Below are 19,337 nucleotides of genomic sequence, written 5' to 3' on the forward strand. Positions count from 1 at the left end.
GTAACCCAAATGAACACTTGTTACAACCAAGGTGTGTAAAAGAGCATCTCTGGATGCACAACACACTGAACTATTAAGCAGATGGGTTACAGCAGCAGAAGAAAACACAAGGACTGACTCCCATTAGCTAAGAACAGGAAACTGGAGTTACAATTAACACTTTGCCTGATCTGATGAGTCTTTATTTCTGCTGCAACTTTCAGATGGTGGTGCCAGAATTTAGTGTAAACAACACGGATCCATCCTGCCTTGTATCAATGGTTCAGCGTGGGGCTGTAATGGTGTGGTGGAGAGTTTCTTGGCACACTTAGTACCAAGTGATTATTGTTTAAATGTCAAAGCCTCCCTGAGTATTGTTGCTGACAATGACCATGTAGCCACTTCATGTCACGAGGCTCAAATAATCTCAACACTGACTTCACTTCACTCACACGGCTTCCGCAATCACCAGATCTCAATCCAGTAGCCCACCTTTGTGATGTGGTGGAACTCGAGTAAAATCGTTGATGTGCAGCCAACATATCTGCACCGACTGTGCGACGCTAACATGTCGCCTGGCAATGAAATCCCTAAAGAAAGTTTGTAGCACCTTATTTGAATCTATGGCAAAAAGGAGTTTAACCTTGTATCTGTTGAAGTGGCCGGTGAGCGTATATCTGTTTTTATATAATATTCCTTATCACTGGAGTTGAGCCAAGATAGCGAGTTATTCTCAGTTAAACAGGGAGACCTGATACTCAAAGAATCCTGAATTAAGATTTAGACAAAGATCGTAGACGTTTCAATTTCAGTGAGAAACAAGAATTTTTTTAAAGTCGTATTTTGGAGAATAAGAGTCGGAGAGTTTTTAATGTGCGGATATTCATTTTATTTAAATAACGCTTTAAAGATTTTCAGTTTTTTCCACTGAATGAATGTGTTAAAAGGCTGTTTTTCCACTGTTGTACTTCTAACACCACACTTGCTTTCTTTTAGTGCCGTGTGTGTTTCTCTAATAATGTCTCTGAGAATAATCATGTTAAACACAAGCAAACATTAACACCTTATAAGGTGAGGCTTTCACACGTCACAGCTGGTGTAAATAATAACATTTATGTTTGCTGACTGATTTGAGGTCCAACTCGCTGTCACGACATCCTGAGGGGGTTTTATAACACCTGCGCTCTTTCTACTAATGCCGGCTGTGATGAAAGGCCTAATAATGACACAGTGTTTCCGCCTCAGTTTGCCCCTTAGCTTAATGCGTCTCCTCTGCTGCTGCTGAACTTTTGTTCAACCCAAGGACGCATCAAGACAAACAAGGTGAAGCGTGAACAGTCTTGTTGCATCTGGTTTGCGCGGCACAAAAACAAGGAATCCACGTGGGTTCCTTTGAATGAGGAGCAAATATTCAGTTAGATTTTGCTTTGAGATCCCTGTGCAGAGCTAACAGTGTGTCTTGATTTACAAGAAACTGCCCTGCTTACTGGAAGGAAAAGTGAATTATAATATAATGCAAAAACAACTATTTCTCATTTTGCCAGTGAGCTTTTAGTCCTGAGAAACCACAGAATGCATTTAGCTGTGTAGGTGGGGAGAGGCCACTGCACGGCAAGAAACATGCCATATGAATCAAAATACATCCTCCCACCAAACCTTCGTTCCTTCGTTAAAAATCTGTAGTTTGTGTTCGCTCTTTAGTGTGCTACACACTTTGAACCTTCGAGAATGAGAGGTGCTGAAAAATTTAAATACTCACTGTGGGCATCACTCACTGTGACTTAGCAGATTCTAATCTTCATCAAAGCCTTTTCACACATGAGCTGCAGCTTTGAAACCGATAAACATTTCCAACAAATCCTTTAACCTGCTAGCTCCCCAGTGCAGGAAATGGTTTGGTGAATTCACAGTAAGCGACCTGACATGGTGTATCCTGCCCTCGCCTTAACCAAGTGGAGTATTTCCAGTGGTGAGAAATTTTCTAAGGTGGTACATGTGAAAAAAGAGAACTTTATTTTCTCAACAGAGACCAGAAAATAGTGAAAACTGCTTATATCTATTTAAGAGATAGAATCATTATATATAGAGTACCATCAGATTAGTGCAAAGGTATGGAGATGGACAGACAGTGTACTGGGTTGGGTGAAGGTGAAGCTTCCACCAATGAAAATGCTACATCCAGGTGAAAAGAAGCAATATTTTGGGATTCAGTCTACACACAGCATCATCCCTGTTTGGGGGACGTGCTGTTGGAAGATTGCACACGAGCAAACAACTCTGCCTACCTTTGCAAACAAACCCGAAAACCTAAAGCAAAAGCATGGATGGATGGGTCCTAATGAATGAGTCTAATTAGAAAGATAATACATTTTGTAAATGGAAATGATGGAAATTTATTCAGGAGTTGCTCTCGTACACTGCTGAAAACTGTTAAACTATGAATAATTATATTTCAAAGCCCTTAACAAGCTTCAAACAAACAATTACTATGCTGGGGTTACTCCTCTTATCAAGGCTAAGGAAATAAACGTGGAAAATGTATCCGTCTACCAAATGCTACATGCAAATCTGTCGGTGGGTATCTGCAAAGCTCCAAGCAAGAAATTCAAGGACAGTTCAGTCATTTGTTGCAGAAAGCAGCTGAAAAGCACAAGAAGGTAAAACAGACTTTGAGAACAAATGTCTGTGAAAGAGTATTTCTTCCACAGAATTTCAGTCTGTGAGCTGTGACGAGCGTTTAGACCTGGGCTGCAGTTTGTTGATGAAACAGGCAGTGTCGAGGGTGGCCTCGTCGGGGGATGCAGACCGCGACTGCATGTGAAAAGCAATGGCAACAAAAGCCCAGCAGGAGAGCTGACGCTACATATGGGTGAATAGGTGGAGTGATTGGGACTAATTAATCACCAGAGTCACTATCACTGCATTAGAGGTGTTAATGACCCCGCGCTGCCGATGAGGTAAAGTTTGCGACCCATTTCAGACACAAAGGCTCTTCCTTCGCCTACTTTTTGCATTTTTTTTGTTCCATTTGCCAACATGGAGCTCCGTTCGCGTCCTTATTTGTTGTTTCAGAGCCAAGTGTTTTCTATCTGAGGAAATCTAGCTTGTTTTGAAAATGGAAAACAGGCCTGAGGGGGCAAATGGTAGCAGAGCCACACCCAGAGTGATCAGCACGCACTCTCAACAACAGAACTGTAAAGGGAGAGGCCTTTTGACACCGGCCCATCTGCATGCATAAGAAAACACTGCCAAGCACACCCAGTAGAGGAGTAAAAATGAAGCAGCGAGCATGTTCGTGACAGCAGAAAATGTTTGGAGGGGAAAGTTTCTCCGAGTCCCTGTTTTTTTTTGGTTTTTTTTAAATACTAAAGATGGAGTGACATTTTCCATGTCGTGTTCCTCTGCTCTGCACCATGACAGTATGTTAGTGGAATAAGGAGGCCCTTGTCTGTGTTTCTCTGTGTCTGTCTGTCTGTCTGCCCCCTGGCTGGTCAGATGATGCGTCTGTCTTTTCTTTATGGAGGTCTGTCTCTCGGCAGCTCTCGTCTCTCGGTCCTGGATTTGCAGATAAGATAGAAAAAATGGAGGGAAGAAAGACACAAGGAGAGGTTTTTAGAGGAGGATAAAAAAAATAGAGGTCAGGAGAGGAGAAACTAGCGAGGATAAGTAGAGGGGAAGGGGGAGAGAGGGAGTGAAAGAAAGAAAGAGAGTGAGAGAGAGTGAATGGGCCCTTTGTGATCAAAAGGCTTGTTTATTTTCTTGGCGCTTGAACTCTTCAGGAGCCACATTGGGCCTGTCTGCACTGTCTAGCTTGCGTCCTCATCGCCTCCCCGACAGCCCAGCAACCAGCCCTGAATTCACCGAGAGGAGCTGGGCCATCTCAGAACCAAAACAAGCACATCAAGCACGGAAAAAAAAGAAGGTTTAGACACTTGAATCACTCGAAGCACACTCAGCTAAACATCCTGAGCACTCGAGAGGTGGTAGGCATGGAGAAGGTTCATTTCAGATTGAGTCAAAACAAGAGTTTCTTAGGTGTGACGCCTACTTTGATTTTCTTTTCCTTTGGTAAAAAGTAGAAGCTAGTCATTCGCGTACAACTTGTAAGTAAATTTACTTCCATTTTACGTAGTGAAAACACACATTTCTGCATGTCTTTGATAGATGACAGTCTGACAGTCATGCTGATTTACATTTTACTTACTGTGGGAATAATAAATTACGATGCACTGTTACAATGTAGAGTGTATTTAAATGCACAGTTTAACAGAAAAGAAGCCTTTGTAAACTGTTGTTGGACCTGAATACGCTTTCAAGTTTCCAAATATATCGACTATTTATCCTAAAAATGAAAAGGACCAAAAAAATAAAAATAAAAAAATCCTGAGTTTAGAAAAAGGGTTCATGTTGCAGCTGTGTGTTATTTTTTCCCCCAATGAGACATCTAAATAATGCACAATGTGAGCAAAAACACACATACACGACTTCCATCAGCTTCATGTTCAATAATTTCTACTTGTGGCCTTGTCAAACCACATTTTCTGTTAAAAGTTACAAAAAAAATCAGTTACAAATTCACAGAAATTGGAGGTTAATTTGACTTTATGGTCACCTCTGCTCTGGTGTGACATATTGCACAAACCAAACTGCAAAATTTATCTTATTATAGTCCACCCAGTTCTGTTCTATTGCTTATCACGGACCTCGAGGATGAATAAAACACAAAATACTCATTTTGAACCTTGGAACAAAATAATCAAGGTCTGTCAGCTTTTCTAGTCTAGCTTTTTCCAGCTTTGCAAACGTGGACCTTGTTCTTTTTTAAAAATGTCAGATTCATTTGTTTCTATCTGCACAAAACACAGAATTTGTGCATGAATTTATACAGTAGATTACATTCTCCAGAATTCACCTTGGCATACTGTGTATTTTTTAGAAACTTTGATCTTTAAAAATTCATATAAAGCTCTGTGCAACATTTGAGTTTCTTTGCTTCTTCTTTTCTGTAGAGAACACAATTGCATTGATGTGGATATGAGGTGCAGATGTTTGGGTCTCTTTGTTTCTGCTGGTGTGTTATACATGATATGCTGCAGAATAAAGTACAGAGTTTGGGTTTTACTCAGAGTGAGTGGAACTTAAGATGAAGTAAGCTTTTAAATATCAATGACTATTAAAATATACTAACTCAACTTTGCCTCTCAGCTGAATTCCTAGAACCAGACACAGCAAAACGCCTACATTACACTCCATTATAGTGCATTGAATTATGTTACGTTAAACATCACTCCACATCTGGGCGTTCTGCATCAGGCAGACACAGTCGTATGCATTCAGTCTCACTCGGACACAAACACTCTCTGTTCGCTGCCTCCCCCTTCTCTCCCTCTCTCCCCCCTCAGTTGGTATTCACACATGTGTAATGGGATTAACACGCTGCTGTGCCGGGGGAAAGGCGAGAGGACAGAAAAGGAGGAAAAAGAGGAAGGTGAGGCCATGGAAGAAACGGGGGAGGTGGAGGAGAGAGATGAGTAAGAGTGAGTGAAGGGGCCAAAAAGGGGAAGGTTGAGGGGGAGGAGAGAGCGGGGTTCTGAAAAGGAAAACAAATGTATAGAGGAAGGAAAGAAAGAGAGGTGGTACAGCTCTTTCCATTAGCTTGTTATTAGGCTACGGGAGGTCACAGAGGACGCTGCAGGCTCATTTGAAATTCAGGGAGGACACCTCCCTTCAAACTTTACCTCCAGTTCAAAGCGTCTGAGTGACGAATTGCATTTATAAGCAAACACCAGTCTCATTAGTGATCAGTTTTTCAGAGGTGAGAATTCATGGCAGTTTTAAAAAGAATGGTTTTAAAATAAGTTTTAAAGAGATATGAGCATAGGTGCTGATAAAATATTAAATGATTAAAAGTGTATTGACTTAAGCAGACTTCATATTCTTTAAGTGAGCACACCAAGCTTTTAAAATACCCAGTAGAAAAAAATCCTACTGTTAACTGAGAGTACAGTAGAGCGCCATCTGCAAAATGATTAAAGTGCTCAGTAGAAAACTTTGATCCTTGCCTGAAATGTTTCCAGTCATCTTTTTGCAACTTTATTATCACAGTGGGGAATAAAAGATGTCTGATTGCCAATGAAGTAGGACCTCACAACAGTTTGATTCAATCTCTAATTTTGTGTTTTTCGTGCATTAGTGCCATTGAAAGTCTGAGAGTTTAGTGGGAAGGCCACACTCAGAGTCATCTAGATGACATCATGGTGAGTCCAACTGTTATTTGAAACCACGGTTTTCTGCTTACATTCAGAGCACTTTATTTGTTTTCTATGTAAGGTCTTACTGTCACAAATGTCATGTGAAAAGCTAAAATACCAAATAAATGAACCTGAGCATTTCCTGTTATGGAAGGAAATAAAAATGTAAATACTCAAGGTCAGCGCAAGCCCCTCAAAACTGGATTACAGTAAATTATTTAATTACCAGTGCAGTACTAGTAATACTTTCATCTAGTTATTTTTATTTTCTGCCACTTTATTCCTCTGTTTCACTGCAATAATTTAACAGGATTACCATTTTACACAAAACATATAAAAGAAACTGGATTACACATTTAGTATGTACCTTTCTGGCTTGCAACCTCTAATAAAATCTAAGCACGTGCTTTTTCTTTTTTGTCCAGAGAAGATATTTTCCTTGTTCTCTTTCCACCTCTTTCATGAACATAAAAACAAAGATGTTCCGTCGCATTGTGTGAGTAATCGCTTGAGAGATTTCTTACCTCGATATTGACGTCGAGAGAAGTAGCCATCTCCCTCTTTGCTGGGGAGAAAGCACATGAAGATTCCACTATGAAATAAGACTTACACATATCTTTTAATTAGATTGGCTATGCAGATAAACTACACAAAAACACAGCTGTGCGTTGAGAGGCAACATGAAGTAAGAGCACCACACAAATGTTGCCACCCAAATCCGATGGAGGTAAAATGAGTTTTTGTCTTATTCAACATGACTGGGGCAACCAGGTGGCCTTCAGGTTTAAGTAGCCTACCTATTTAAATCCAGTTAATCACTCCTGACTACTTTCTAGTAGTGATTTTAAAAAAAATCTTATAAAAATAAACAATAAAAAAAGTCATTAGAGTAGATTAATTAAAATGTCAGCTTCCTGTTATGGCGTGGAAAGGAAACTGTCTGAGCAAAGGTGTTCTCACTGAGTTGTACTCGCGATGAAAGAGAGAAAAAACATGGGAAACAAACAGTGCACCAACCGGCAGACTAATCTGACTAATCTGTCTCCCGATCAAATGCCAGCTGTGATTAAGAGATGACTTAGCTCTTTCATTATTTCACTGTGGAATGAAGTTTTTTAACATTATGACTAGAAAATGCTTTGTTTCCACTTCCTAAATGACATTTAAAAATTATCTGATTTAGTGTGGACAGCATAAGATAGAGTGTGTTTCAAATCAAGAACCGATGCTCAGATTTTAATTTATGCTCATGAATTATGAATCTGTCCCACACACACTCTCATCCTGCTGTGATGGCCACTTGAATTTTCTTTTAAGCTCTTTCAAAAGTTTTGTCACTAATGAACTGCCATAAATTATTGCTCCGCATAATGAAGTGCACAGGAGAGACTCGCACACTTATGAAGTGGTGGGAAGTTGGGGGGAAAAAGCCAGCTTTTAATTAGAAGCAAGTCAAGTCTTCTGCAGAGTGACGGTGGAGTCATATTCAATAAACTTTTAATGTGAAGAAAGAAAAAGACAAAGAGAGACCACATTCAGTCCTCAGAGGGGAAGAGGGACTGCAGAAAGGAATGTGAGAGTTATATTTGACCTATTTGCAGTCCTGTGCCAAGTCTGTAATGGAGAGAGAAGAAGAAGTAGAACATGAGTAAGGGGAAACTGGAGAGGGAGAGCAGACAGACGAGGGGAATGAGCGAGTGAAGGAGAGAAGTGTGAGTTGGCAGGATGTGAAGAGAAGGGGGAGAAGGAGATGCTAATGAAAGAGGAGGAGTGTGAGGGAAAGAGTGAAAAAGCGAGAGAGAGAGGGGATTAGGAAGCGGAGCAGCCAGCAGTCAGTCGGACTGAGAGCGAGGTATGTGAGGAACGGTGTCAGTCTATATGGAGCTCAGTGTGCATGTGTTAACAGTCTCTTCTGACTATCTCTGGAGGAACTCCCTCTTCCTATTGGCACCATGCACCGCTTCCTGCCATATTACACTCCATAAATACCCAGACTACTCCGTCACCCTTCAGTATAGAAACCGACTGTCTGTAAGCTAAAGGAGACTGCAATCCAAGATGATTTTCTTTAATCTGCCTCATGTGCTTCATACGTTTCTCAGAACTGCTTTCAGCAGTCCAGCAGAATGTGTTTGGACTTGTTGAGTTCAATTAGGTGGGCCTCAAGGGTGTGCCAAGCTTGTAAATAAAGCCGGGTAGCAAGCCAGATTGTTGCAGTAGCTGGATTTCTCCACAGCTAATCTACAACAGAAAAGGCAGAGACTGTGAAAAGGTTACATTTTCAGTCAAGATTATAAGGAAATGATCATTTACATACTATTTACCTCACTCATTACACTAAAGCCACAGCTAATATTCTCCTGATCATGTCTTTTTTCCTCTTTGATGATTTTTTTGTCTTTGCTGCGTTTCAATAAATGTAGCTTTTGTTCTCAATTTATCTGCTCCAGCTAAATTTGACTTGTGATGGCAGAATGATGCAGACACATCAGTGCAAAAGCATAAAGGCAAAAACTGATATCAAGAATCATCACAGCACTTTAACACAAACTTAACTGTGCATCAACACAGAGACAGAATAAATGTAAAGCTCCACAAACTTTTTTTGACCACTAGAAGACTGACAGAAACATGTTTACTGCGTCTGAAATCTCACACTTGTTAGGTTCGCTGTGCTAGTACTGTGTTGGACCAACGTTTGCCTTCAGAACTGCCTTAATTCTCTGCAAACGAGGTTCTGGAAACATTCCTTAGAGATTTTGCTCCATATTGACACGATAGCATCACACAGCTGCTGCAGATTTGCTGACTGCACATTCATGCTGCGATTCTCCTCTTCCACCACATCTCAGAGGTGCTCTGTTGGATTGAGATCTGGTGACTGTGGAGGCCAGTTTGAGATGATCTGACTTTTGTGACATGGTGGGTTATGATGGGTAGACACTGGTCATAAAGTGATAGACATGATCAGCAATAATACTCAGGTAGGCTGTGGTGTTTAAACAATGCTCAGTTGGTACTATGGGGACAAAGTTTGCCAAGGAAACACCAACCACACCAAAACAACACCAGCTCGACCAATGCAGGACAGATCCATGCTTTCAAATGTTGCAGCAGACATCTAGACTCATCAGAGCAGGCAGCCAGTTATTCTGCCTTCTTATCAGCTTGAAACTGTCTGCCAGCTTTCCTCTGCCCTCCGACATTAATAAGATATTTCTGCCCAGAGAACTGCTGCTCCACCTCTCATGTGTTCTCCTTTTCCGACGTCATCATTTAGGAACGTGTTAGGTACCCGAAAGCGTAAAATGTTGATGATTTGTCACCTAGCATAAAATATTACGCTTAGGGAGTGAGAACGTGTTGGCTGCTCACTGGATATTTTTTCTTTTTTGGACCGTTCACGGCTAATCCTAAATGTGGTCAGCAATTTCTGAAACACTTGGACCAGCCTGCCTGGCGCCAACCACATGCTCAGCAGATCCTCTTGACCATGTCTATATGTCTAAATGATATACTGCTAGGTGACTGGCTGATTAGACGTCTGCGCTAGCGATTAGTTGAGCAGGTGTACTCAAAGTGTCTGGTGAGTGTATGTACTATGATCCTACACTGCTCAGTGATTAAGACATCATTTCTTGAGAATTCTCTTTGCCTCTGGCAATGCCAATCTTTTATTTAAACACTTAAACTGAAGACTGATTTAGATTAGTGCTTACCTATTTGCAGATCACTAATATACTGCACCAACATATATTTCTATGCCCAGATATCTTCTGCTTGCAAAGTATAGTTTTGTGCTGGAAACAGTGTACACTTGCTGCACAGCAGCAATCCTGCACTCTGGAAAATGAAGAGTTGGGAGAGACACAGCCATCACATCAATGCCAAAAACCCAGAGCATTGCAGGAGATTTGAACTTCTAGGCTAAAACAACCCACAGAACCACGAAACCCTATGCAGTAACCTGACATACACCTCCCTAGAAATGTATGTTACTTCAAAGCAACCCACAGCAAGCACGACTGGCCTGTTCAGTCATTTCCCCCGAACTGACTGGAAGAGAAAGCACGAACTCAAAAAGAGAAACCCCACCGCCAACTAGTGTGTTGGCATGTCGCGCACTGCGCTTGGAGAGCAGCGCAGGCACACACTACAGAAATATAAATCTTGGCAACGCCGTCGGCCATTTGTGTAGGCTACGTCGTAGGCTCTACATAGATTCAACACAGAAGCCTAAATTAAGCTTTGTGGCGCAGATGCCAAAGGACATCCCGTGCGCGATTTACCCACGCCAGCTGCATCGACGAAATGTCAGGATTTGACATCCTGGGAATAATTATAGACTGGAATCTACCTTGGATGGGTAATTTCAGTTCAGGGCTGCACTTTGACAGTTTTAGTTATTAGTTGTAACCAAGACAAAGTATTTGGTTGGTGGCTGATAAAATTAAAAAAAAGTGAATAATGACTATTCAAAACTGAAAACACATTGGGGTAAAAGATTAACATCTAATTATTATTATATTTGAGTGAAAATATAGTACATTCTGATTCAGTAAAAGGACTAGATGTTACAATCCCTGATAATTCATTGCTTCAAATGGAGAAAATCTTGAGGGATGTTATGAGGAAAGGCAGCCCAGAAACTTTACCAGCGACACACATTGTTAGGCCTCAACTTTTGGTCTTTTACCCAAGCTAATCTGCCATTAAAGTAAAGTAAAGTAAATCACGCATCAAACAAGAACTGAGAACTAAAAATAAGTGATTTCCCTTTCGGGTGGTTTGTGAGATTGTTGACTTAAGGCTAAACACTCGTTTGAATGTTCAGGATGTCCCCATTTCCACTGACTGTAATTCACTGTCAGCAAACTCAGTTAAATGTAAAATGTAGTTTAGCATCGATGCTAACAGGCTCGTTGCCTCGTAGCATCTCACAGTAGGTCATTCAGGAGATTTTACTGTCTGTTGACAGGAGAGACAGAAAGGTATGTAAAAGTCAACGGCGCTAACATGGTGACAGGCCAGTGAAAATAGTAATAGGTGCTTGTATTCACTACGTTGTTGATTTAAATGTCTGTGGCTTGGATGCAAACTTCAGTCTCAGGAGTGTGTTTTTCCTCTAGCGGAGGCTTTTAACCTTTCTGTTCAGCACTACATTTATCTGCATGTCACTTTCTCCCCCTCCTTTTCCTAAACTCCTTCACTTCACCTCTCCTCCTTCTCCTCCTCCTCCTCTCCCCTCCTGTGTTTCTGCTCCTCGTCACCCTGTCCCGTTTCCTTTTCTGCATGTATTGCGTGTTTCTGCACGCTGACAGGAAGTCAAAGCTGAGAATCAGCAGCCTTCTTTGCTCTACTTTTTCCTTATCCTCCTTGTCTTTATTGTTTGAATATATTGTATATGTTTAGACTGACATGTATAGTCTGCTGTCTTGGACTATTCAGGCATGCAAAGCCCTGCTGTATGTCAACACTTGTCTGTACTTGCATGTCTCTGAGAAAAATTACAAAGACTTACAAAGAGATTCACGCAACTTGAACACACATTGCATGTGTTTGAATGAAACCCAATGCTAATCTTTTGTTTAGCTCCGTCCTTTCTGGCCTACATAACTCAAAACTATGAAATAAACATGAAATATTGCGTCAGTGTAAAGGTCTGGCACCTCTGTATCATTTGTTACTATGTTGGATTGATATTTTTCTCCTTCATACGTCTTTTATACACGGATTTATTTGTGATTTATGGTTTTGGCGCTTAGCTCGGAGTGTCTAACACTGAATGGTTTGCGGTTGATTGTTTTGCTAAAACACTTTGACAGTGAGCTTGCAGACAAATCAGCTGTCAATATCATCAGGTTTTTGACCTTTCTGTAATAAGACACTCCTTTTACTCCCAGGGTGATCCTGCCACCCACAATTATTTCTTCCACTGTTTGCAGTTATAAGACTGTGTGGAGGCGAGCGTTGGCTAAATAATGTCTAGAATATAAAATATCAAATGCTGGGTTAGGACAGGGTGGAGAGTGGTGGGCTTGGCTGCACACAGTTACGCTTGGGTGGGTTTGGCTTGAGACTGAGTTTGTCTGAGTTGGGTTGAGATTGGCTGGCACCATGTTTGTGTAGGTTTGGCTGGGGTGGATGAGCGAGAAGCGGCCTATAGGCCCTGCAATATGAAAGAGTCCTGCTCTTCTTGGCTCAAGTCTAGAGCGCGATGGCAACAGACATCACACCAGGGCTGCGGTGATTAGCCATCCCGACAACACCAGCCATCCGGCCAACCGCAAGCAGCCTGCCACCTACCACACACCCCGAGCGCACAGTTTTGTTTCTATAGCTACAGGGCGACTGTCTGCATCACAGCGGTTACCAGAGGACGTTGTGTCTGGAGGCGTCTGAACCTCGGGGAGACAGTCGTATGTCAGACGCACATGTGGTGATGGGTTTTCATGCATTTACATTTTAGGCAAGCAGCCATATGCTTTCATGCAAACACAAAGGCCAGTTCACACCATCATCATCTGTTCTGACGAACAGGAGGGGAGACGCCCATCTGAGGGTTCAGAAGCTGATGTGTCTTTATATAAAATCAAGTCTGCTCTCAAACGGATTGGCTCAAACGTGGCTCGCGGTGGAAAACTACAAAGATTTTTGCTACTTTACTGTTGCAGTCAGAAGTTTACATGCACTCATCATGGGCATGGCTGTTGCGGTAATTTGGGGGTTTTAATGATTTCTTTGAGCTGTTATTTTTCCAGGGTGGAATGATTGTACAGCATTTATATTGAATGACTTTAAAAAGCAAGAACTGGGAGCACAAGTTTGAATTTACTGTATTTTCTATTTTGTATTTATACACACCCACTAATATTTAGTTAAATATCACATCTCTCGATAGCCATCAACAAGTGTCTGGCATAATTTTAGCTGGATATTAGGCCGCTCTTCTTGGCAGAATTAGTAGAGTTCATTAAAATTGGTTGGTTTTCTGGCATGGGCCGAGCTTTTAAACACATTTTCTATAGACGGTGGAGCTTTGGGAAACCTTTAGAAACTCTGTTAACCATTCCAAAACCAGTTTTGATCTGTGTTTGGCATCATTGGCCTGTTGGAACATCCAGTTGTATCCAAGTTTCAGCTGATGATTTCAGATAATGCTACCACCACCATACTTAACAGCTGGTACAGCATTCTTAGGTTTGAAAGCCTCAACTTTACTCCTGAAAGTATAGCTCTTGTCACTGTTGCCAAATAGCCCAATCTTTGTCTCACCTGACCATAAATATTTTCTCTAGAAGGTATTTGGCTTGTCCCTGTGACGAACTGCAAATTCCACTTGAGTTTGAAGATACTGATTTTCGAGCAGGTGGTTCTTTCTTGATCAGCAACTGCTTAGTTCACGGAAAAATAAAACTCCCTTTGCTACGGACAAGGATGCTGGTGTTCCACAGTATTCATGTCAGGCCTTGGTGGTTCCTGGGTTGTTCCTGAACAACCTAAACAATTCCCTTCCATGTGAAGGTGATAGTTTGGGTATTCTTCCAGTGAGCCAAACTAGCAAAGCAACTTGTACTTAACATACAGTTTCTTAAACTGATGATATTTGGATCTGCAGTTGACCAGAAATGGCTCCAAGAGACCTTTCCAACTAGCAAATCTTCAAGTTTCCTTTTTTGCTGATTTCTTTAGATTTTCTGATTGTTTTCAGTATCGGTCAATCCAATCAGTGCTGTCAAACAAACCCTTCTCATGCCTGCAAAGAGGAACTACTAGCTGTAGTCAGTCATGATCAATAATGAGATGTTAATAGGCTTTGGCCTTGTCAGGTTATAAGACATTGTAGAGCCTTCAGCATCACTTAGATTTAAGTGTACATTAGAGAAAATCCAAACTCATGCCCCCAAGTTTTTAAAGTCATTAAAGATGTATGCAGTGCATTCATCCCATCCTGGAAAAAAACATTTGAAAGAAAGCCAAAGATCATCCATACACATGATGAGCGAATTTAACTTATGACCAAAATATAATTATTCTCCACTACAGTGTTCAAGAAAAACAGACTGTATAAAAAGGATGGACAAAGCCAAAATGATGCTACCCATTAATTGGTTAAGTCTGCTTTTTTGTAACCTGTAGTTGAGCATTTTAGCTGCTGTTATCTTTGTTTTGCTTAAATCAGAGATAATGAAGGAAGAGTGGTGTTTTATTCTGAAAGGCTTGACATGTGTATATCACTTTAAATGGGACTGTTCTTACAAAATAAACATCGTTATAAATCACACCAGACTTTAAACTAGAAGGTAGGACCATAACTCCACTAGGAGAGCATTTACCAAGGTCATACCTCAAGTGAGAAGTAGGTCCCTGTTCTCAAATACTTCTATACAATCTTCTTTTTGCCATCAGAAGAGTCTCCCCCTGCTGGTCATTAGGAAGAATGCAGGTTTAAGGCACTCTCTCAGCAGCTTTTCAGGCCAATGCCACTATCAGACCTAAAGTTTTTCTATTTATCCATCTATTTTCTTTTGATTTGAGCTACCCAACTTTGGAGATATCAGTTTTAGAGATGTCTGCCTTTTTTATATAATGGAAGTAAATAGCATTTACCGGAAATTAAATAAATATGGAAAAACTCAGCAACAGTGTCCAGTCCCAGAAACAGAAACTGCAACTTTGGTGCAGTCAGTTTCTTGTATCAACTGTTTTCTTTAAAATTAAATGAATCAAGATTTATACACGGTGTAGATCTTGATTAATTTACTAATTTAGTGGTACTGTAAGAAAAGATCTGAATACTTCTTATATGCCAACACTGGACAGGGTTACCTTTAACATCAATGAGTCACCACGTGTGAAATCAGCAGTGAATTGTGATGTAACTCAGACCAGCGTCACACATGTTTGCACTGGTTTTACGCTGCAGACAGTTTAACCGTGTAACCAAATTTAAATGTGAAATGTAGCAGAACACACTAACGGCCACAATGGCTCTCCCATTCAAAACAATGAAAGCTCATTTACATGCAATACAGCTCAGGAACTGAGTGCGGGCAGACAGTTTGTTTACAGCAACACTCCTGCAGATTGTCTTTAACAAGTTTATAAGAGTCTTTTCTGCTGCTTGGTGTTCATCTGACTGACAAAGACCTCAAGTGTCTGCTAAAGGAAATACCTCACAGCATCCCAGCCTATCCGAAGATTTAAGAGCGAGGCTGTAAAATAAGATTTTCTTCTAAATTAATGCTGCCATCAGTTCTTTCAAGCTCACAGATTTTATGGGTTGTTGTGACATGAGATTCATAGTGACTTTTTAAACAGCTTTGCTTCAGGTTATGTTTTAATGAAAAGTTTTTTTGTGCACTGGGAATTTTTGCAGTTTCATGAAATTTTGCCTCTAAATGCTCTTGAATTGTCTCATTGTGGCAGTTAAAGTTTCACTTATTTCTCAATTATTTGTTTTAAACCGTAAATAGTGCCTCAGTGTTGGTAATCCAAGGATGAAACAGGAATATCAGACTCTTTAAACAAAAGAGGAAAAAATATAAACGCTGCATGGTCAAAGTGATAACGTGAAATTATAAGGACGAGCACTACGAACAACAAAAGAGTCCCTCAAGAGCTGAGGTAGTGCTGGGTGTCCATGTCTTCATGCCTTTCAGTCGTTGTGAGCTTTTTGTAATGAGGGGGCGCCACCTAGTGGGGTTTGCACTAAACTTGCCCGTGCTGATTCTTTAAGAGTCTGAAGAAAGGGATTTATACTGAGAATAATTCAAGAGGGCCTCTTTTTAAGGTGTTTTCTTGTTGTTGCTCTATTTAATAAACGTAGTGTAATATGACTCTTAGCAAAGAGAAATAAATCAGTCTTTTTTCTTACTTTTCATCTATATTTTTGAAGATATAAATATATCTTTTAGTTTCCAGCTGTGCAGCTGCTGTGATGAGGAAACAGACTGACTTATGATCCAGTTCTTTGACACCTTCTCTGCTGGTCATCATGTGGCTCTGAGACCCCCTGACCGACGCTCAGCATCGCCTCTGCGGTCAGACGGGAGCTGCCAATTTCAAGGTTGCTTCACACCTGGTATTTCATTTGACTTTCCAAACATTTGGCAGTTTCACATCTGGCATGCAGAGTGTGTAAAGGTGCAAACACAGGGATTCATTCATGGTTTACAGAGCATGAGAGTGTGGGAGAAAGAGACAGAGTTAGTTTCTTCTGTGCAGTGTAGCAAGCAAAGCTGCTCCTGAGGGACTCATGTGGGTTACAACATGTTAGTTCCCAGAAGAGAGACTGGGGCTGACTGGAAATGCACACACACACGTATGCACGCACACACATACACACACGAACTAGGCCACCCAGATCTGAACCACCCAGGACCAATAGCAACATCATTATTTCATGTCATCGATTCATAGGGGAACAAAACTACTGCATCAGTTTCACACAGAAGTTCGTATCTGCCTTTCTGCCGTTTCATTTCACCACAGCTGGCAGTCGGTGGCAGAAAATGTTTCACAAGACTGGGAGAAAGAAACTAAATATTCCAAGGAGGGAGCAAATGAAAAACCCAGTCCTTAAATTGTGTTTTTAAAAAGCAAAATGACAGAGTTGAATGTCAATTTGACCAGATAATAAGTTGGTGCTGGACAGAGAACCAAGGAGACCGAGTTCTAAATTTTCCCCAGAAGCTATTTGTATGTGGAGTTGGATGCACTTGTATGATTTACTGTAGATGGGAGGAGGCGTGCGGATTATGGTTTGGCTGATCTGTTAAATTAGAAACCCTCACACAACCCTGGGTCGCGCTCATAAAAAACAGATGAGGAGAAGCACGTAGGAACTGGCTGAGAAGCTGTAGCTTTTAGAAATGAAAACCGGTTCGATACTTGTTCCCTAAACAACAACAGCAGCAGCAGCACTCTTTTAATCTCCCGAAGTTGCAGTTGCTGAGCCCTCTGTTAGTGCTAGGCAGCAACAAGGGGCGAATGTGTGCAGGGGCGCTGCTAGAAATCTTGGCAACAAGAGCACCTGCACATTAAATTTCAATAATCCGTGGCAGGCTACAGGGCTCCTGTCCTATCCTGCTTCGAGCCCCCTGAATCATTCAGGGGGCTCACTCCCTGATGTCGCCCCTGAACATGTGTAGCAGCAAGAATTCGAAGGGAGGTTCAGAAGGGTAAAATTTCTCTCTATGTCAGCAACTCCCGAGGAACCAAAACTGGGAGAGAGAGATAGGAAAGTGCAAGACAGGCAACATTTTAAAAAAGGGGATTAAGAGATAGGTAGACTGTCAGCAGAAAGATGTTGCCACAATGCCTGATTGTAATTCTTCTGGCTGAACATGTGAAGTTGTTATCATCCCTGGGATTTGTTCTGGTTTTAAGATCTGGACTAATAATAAAATCGAGTGTCTTGATCTTACCTGTCATCGCCATGATTAGTCTGAGTTTCTGAGTATACGTCTTGGTTGTCACTTTGATAGTGTCTTCTTTTGGGTTTTACTTCCTGTCTGTCTGATTATCCTGATTACTCTCACTTGTGTTGTTTCCAATCCCCGGCAACACCACTCTTAGGAAGCAGAAAGTGTGTGGGATGATAGTGCAAACACTAATCACACACTTTATTAAGTACACCCGGTCAACCGCTCGCTCAGCCAACCACCTGGAAGCGTCTCAGTGCATTTAGACTTGTAGACATGGTCAAGATGACCTGCTGAATTTTACACCGAGCATCAGAATGGAGAAGAAATTGGGACTTAAGTAACTCTGAATGTGTTTTGTACCAGGCGGTCTGCTCTGCGTCTTTTAGAAACTGATGAAGTTCAAAATAGAGAAAATATCCAGTGAGCGGCAGTTCTCTGGATAAAAATACCTTGTTGATTTCGGAGGTGAAAGAAGAATTTGCAGACTGCTTCAAGCTGATAAGTAGGCAACACTAACTCAGAAACAACCAAGAAATGCAGAAGAGCATCTCTGAATCCACACCATGTCGATCCTTAAAGCAGATGAGCAGCAGAGGACCACACTGGGTCCCACTTTAATATCCAAACAATTGTTATTTATAGACACATTTTTATATATTTTGAACTTAATTTTTTAATTTTGAGTGACTGTGTCTTTCTTTTTCTAGATAACGGCAGCTCAGCTTCATACAGTTTCATTGCTATAATAAAGATTCTGATTCTGTCAGCTAAGAACAGAAGACTGAGGCTTCAGGTCACACAGCCTCAGTAAAGGTGAGCAGAAGAAGGCTGGAAAAATATTGCCTGCTCTCATAACTTCATTTTTGCTGCTACTTTTGAATGGTAGAGTTAGAATTTGGTGTAAACAACTTAAAAGCATGGCTCCATCCTGGCCTGTGTGGGGGATATTTTCTTGGCACCCTTTGGTCCCCTTAGTTACAACTAAACATTGCTTATTTGTCGCAGCCTACCTGAGTATTACAATGACAATCCCTTTATGACCACAGTGTGCCCATCTTTCAGTTACTCCATGTTTAAGCTTCTGGTCTTCACCTCATCTTCAGACCTCTTTGGAAGTTCTGTTTTGTCCCTTTAAGCATCTTGGAAGTTGGTGAAAAGAAGGTGGTCTAACATTTAACTAGGTTTGTAAAATAACTGGATTCAAGTGCACAAAACACAATAATGTGTGGACAGAAAAAAGTGACCAGGCTCTTAAGGAGATGAAGTATAAACATTTATTTAGTCAGGAATGCAAATGGTTTAAAAGCAGATTTTCAGCTCATAGCGTCTTTATCAGGGTCAGTATTTTATACCATGAAGATGGCAGACTAAATAAAGGAGCTCACATATCTTTCTCTGTGCTCGACATTAAAGTGAAGAATGTTATTTTTCCTATGACTGTTTTTTTTTAAATCCTCAAGAGCACTGTAAAGATTCCTCAAATATGTTGATTGTGAAAGTATGTGGCCTCTGAATGCCTTTTATGTTAGCAGAATGCAACATTTTTCACTTAAGTTGTACAGTTTAAATAACTCAGACTGTGGTGGGGAGCCACTGCCAGTGAAGTCCAGACAACCAGGTGAAAAATATGAAGTCAAGCTAAACTGAAGAAACATTTTATTTATTTATTTATTTATTT

The 19,337-nt window shown here is 41.0% G+C and overlaps 1 long non-coding RNA gene across 1 annotated transcript; it reads right to left on the reverse strand.

Annotated features, from left to right (window-relative positions):
- Nucleotides 1-219: 219 nt before the first annotated feature.
- LOC102312256 lies at nucleotides 220-17,904 on the reverse strand. The gene is made up of 3 exons (XR_006055363.1): nucleotides 17,660-17,904; nucleotides 6,755-6,795; nucleotides 220-3,534 (listed from the first exon to the last, which is right to left on the reverse strand). It is a non-coding gene; the product is annotated as an uncharacterized LOC102312256 (long non-coding RNA).
- Nucleotides 17,905-19,337: the final 1,433 nt, after the last annotated feature.

This window comes from Haplochromis burtoni, unplaced genomic scaffold, assembly GCF_018398535.1.
Source record: "Haplochromis burtoni strain Fernald_Lab_line unplaced genomic scaffold, NCSU_Asbu1 Contig_305, whole genome shotgun sequence".
NCBI lineage: Eukaryota > Metazoa > Chordata > Actinopteri > Cichliformes > Cichlidae > Haplochromis > Haplochromis burtoni.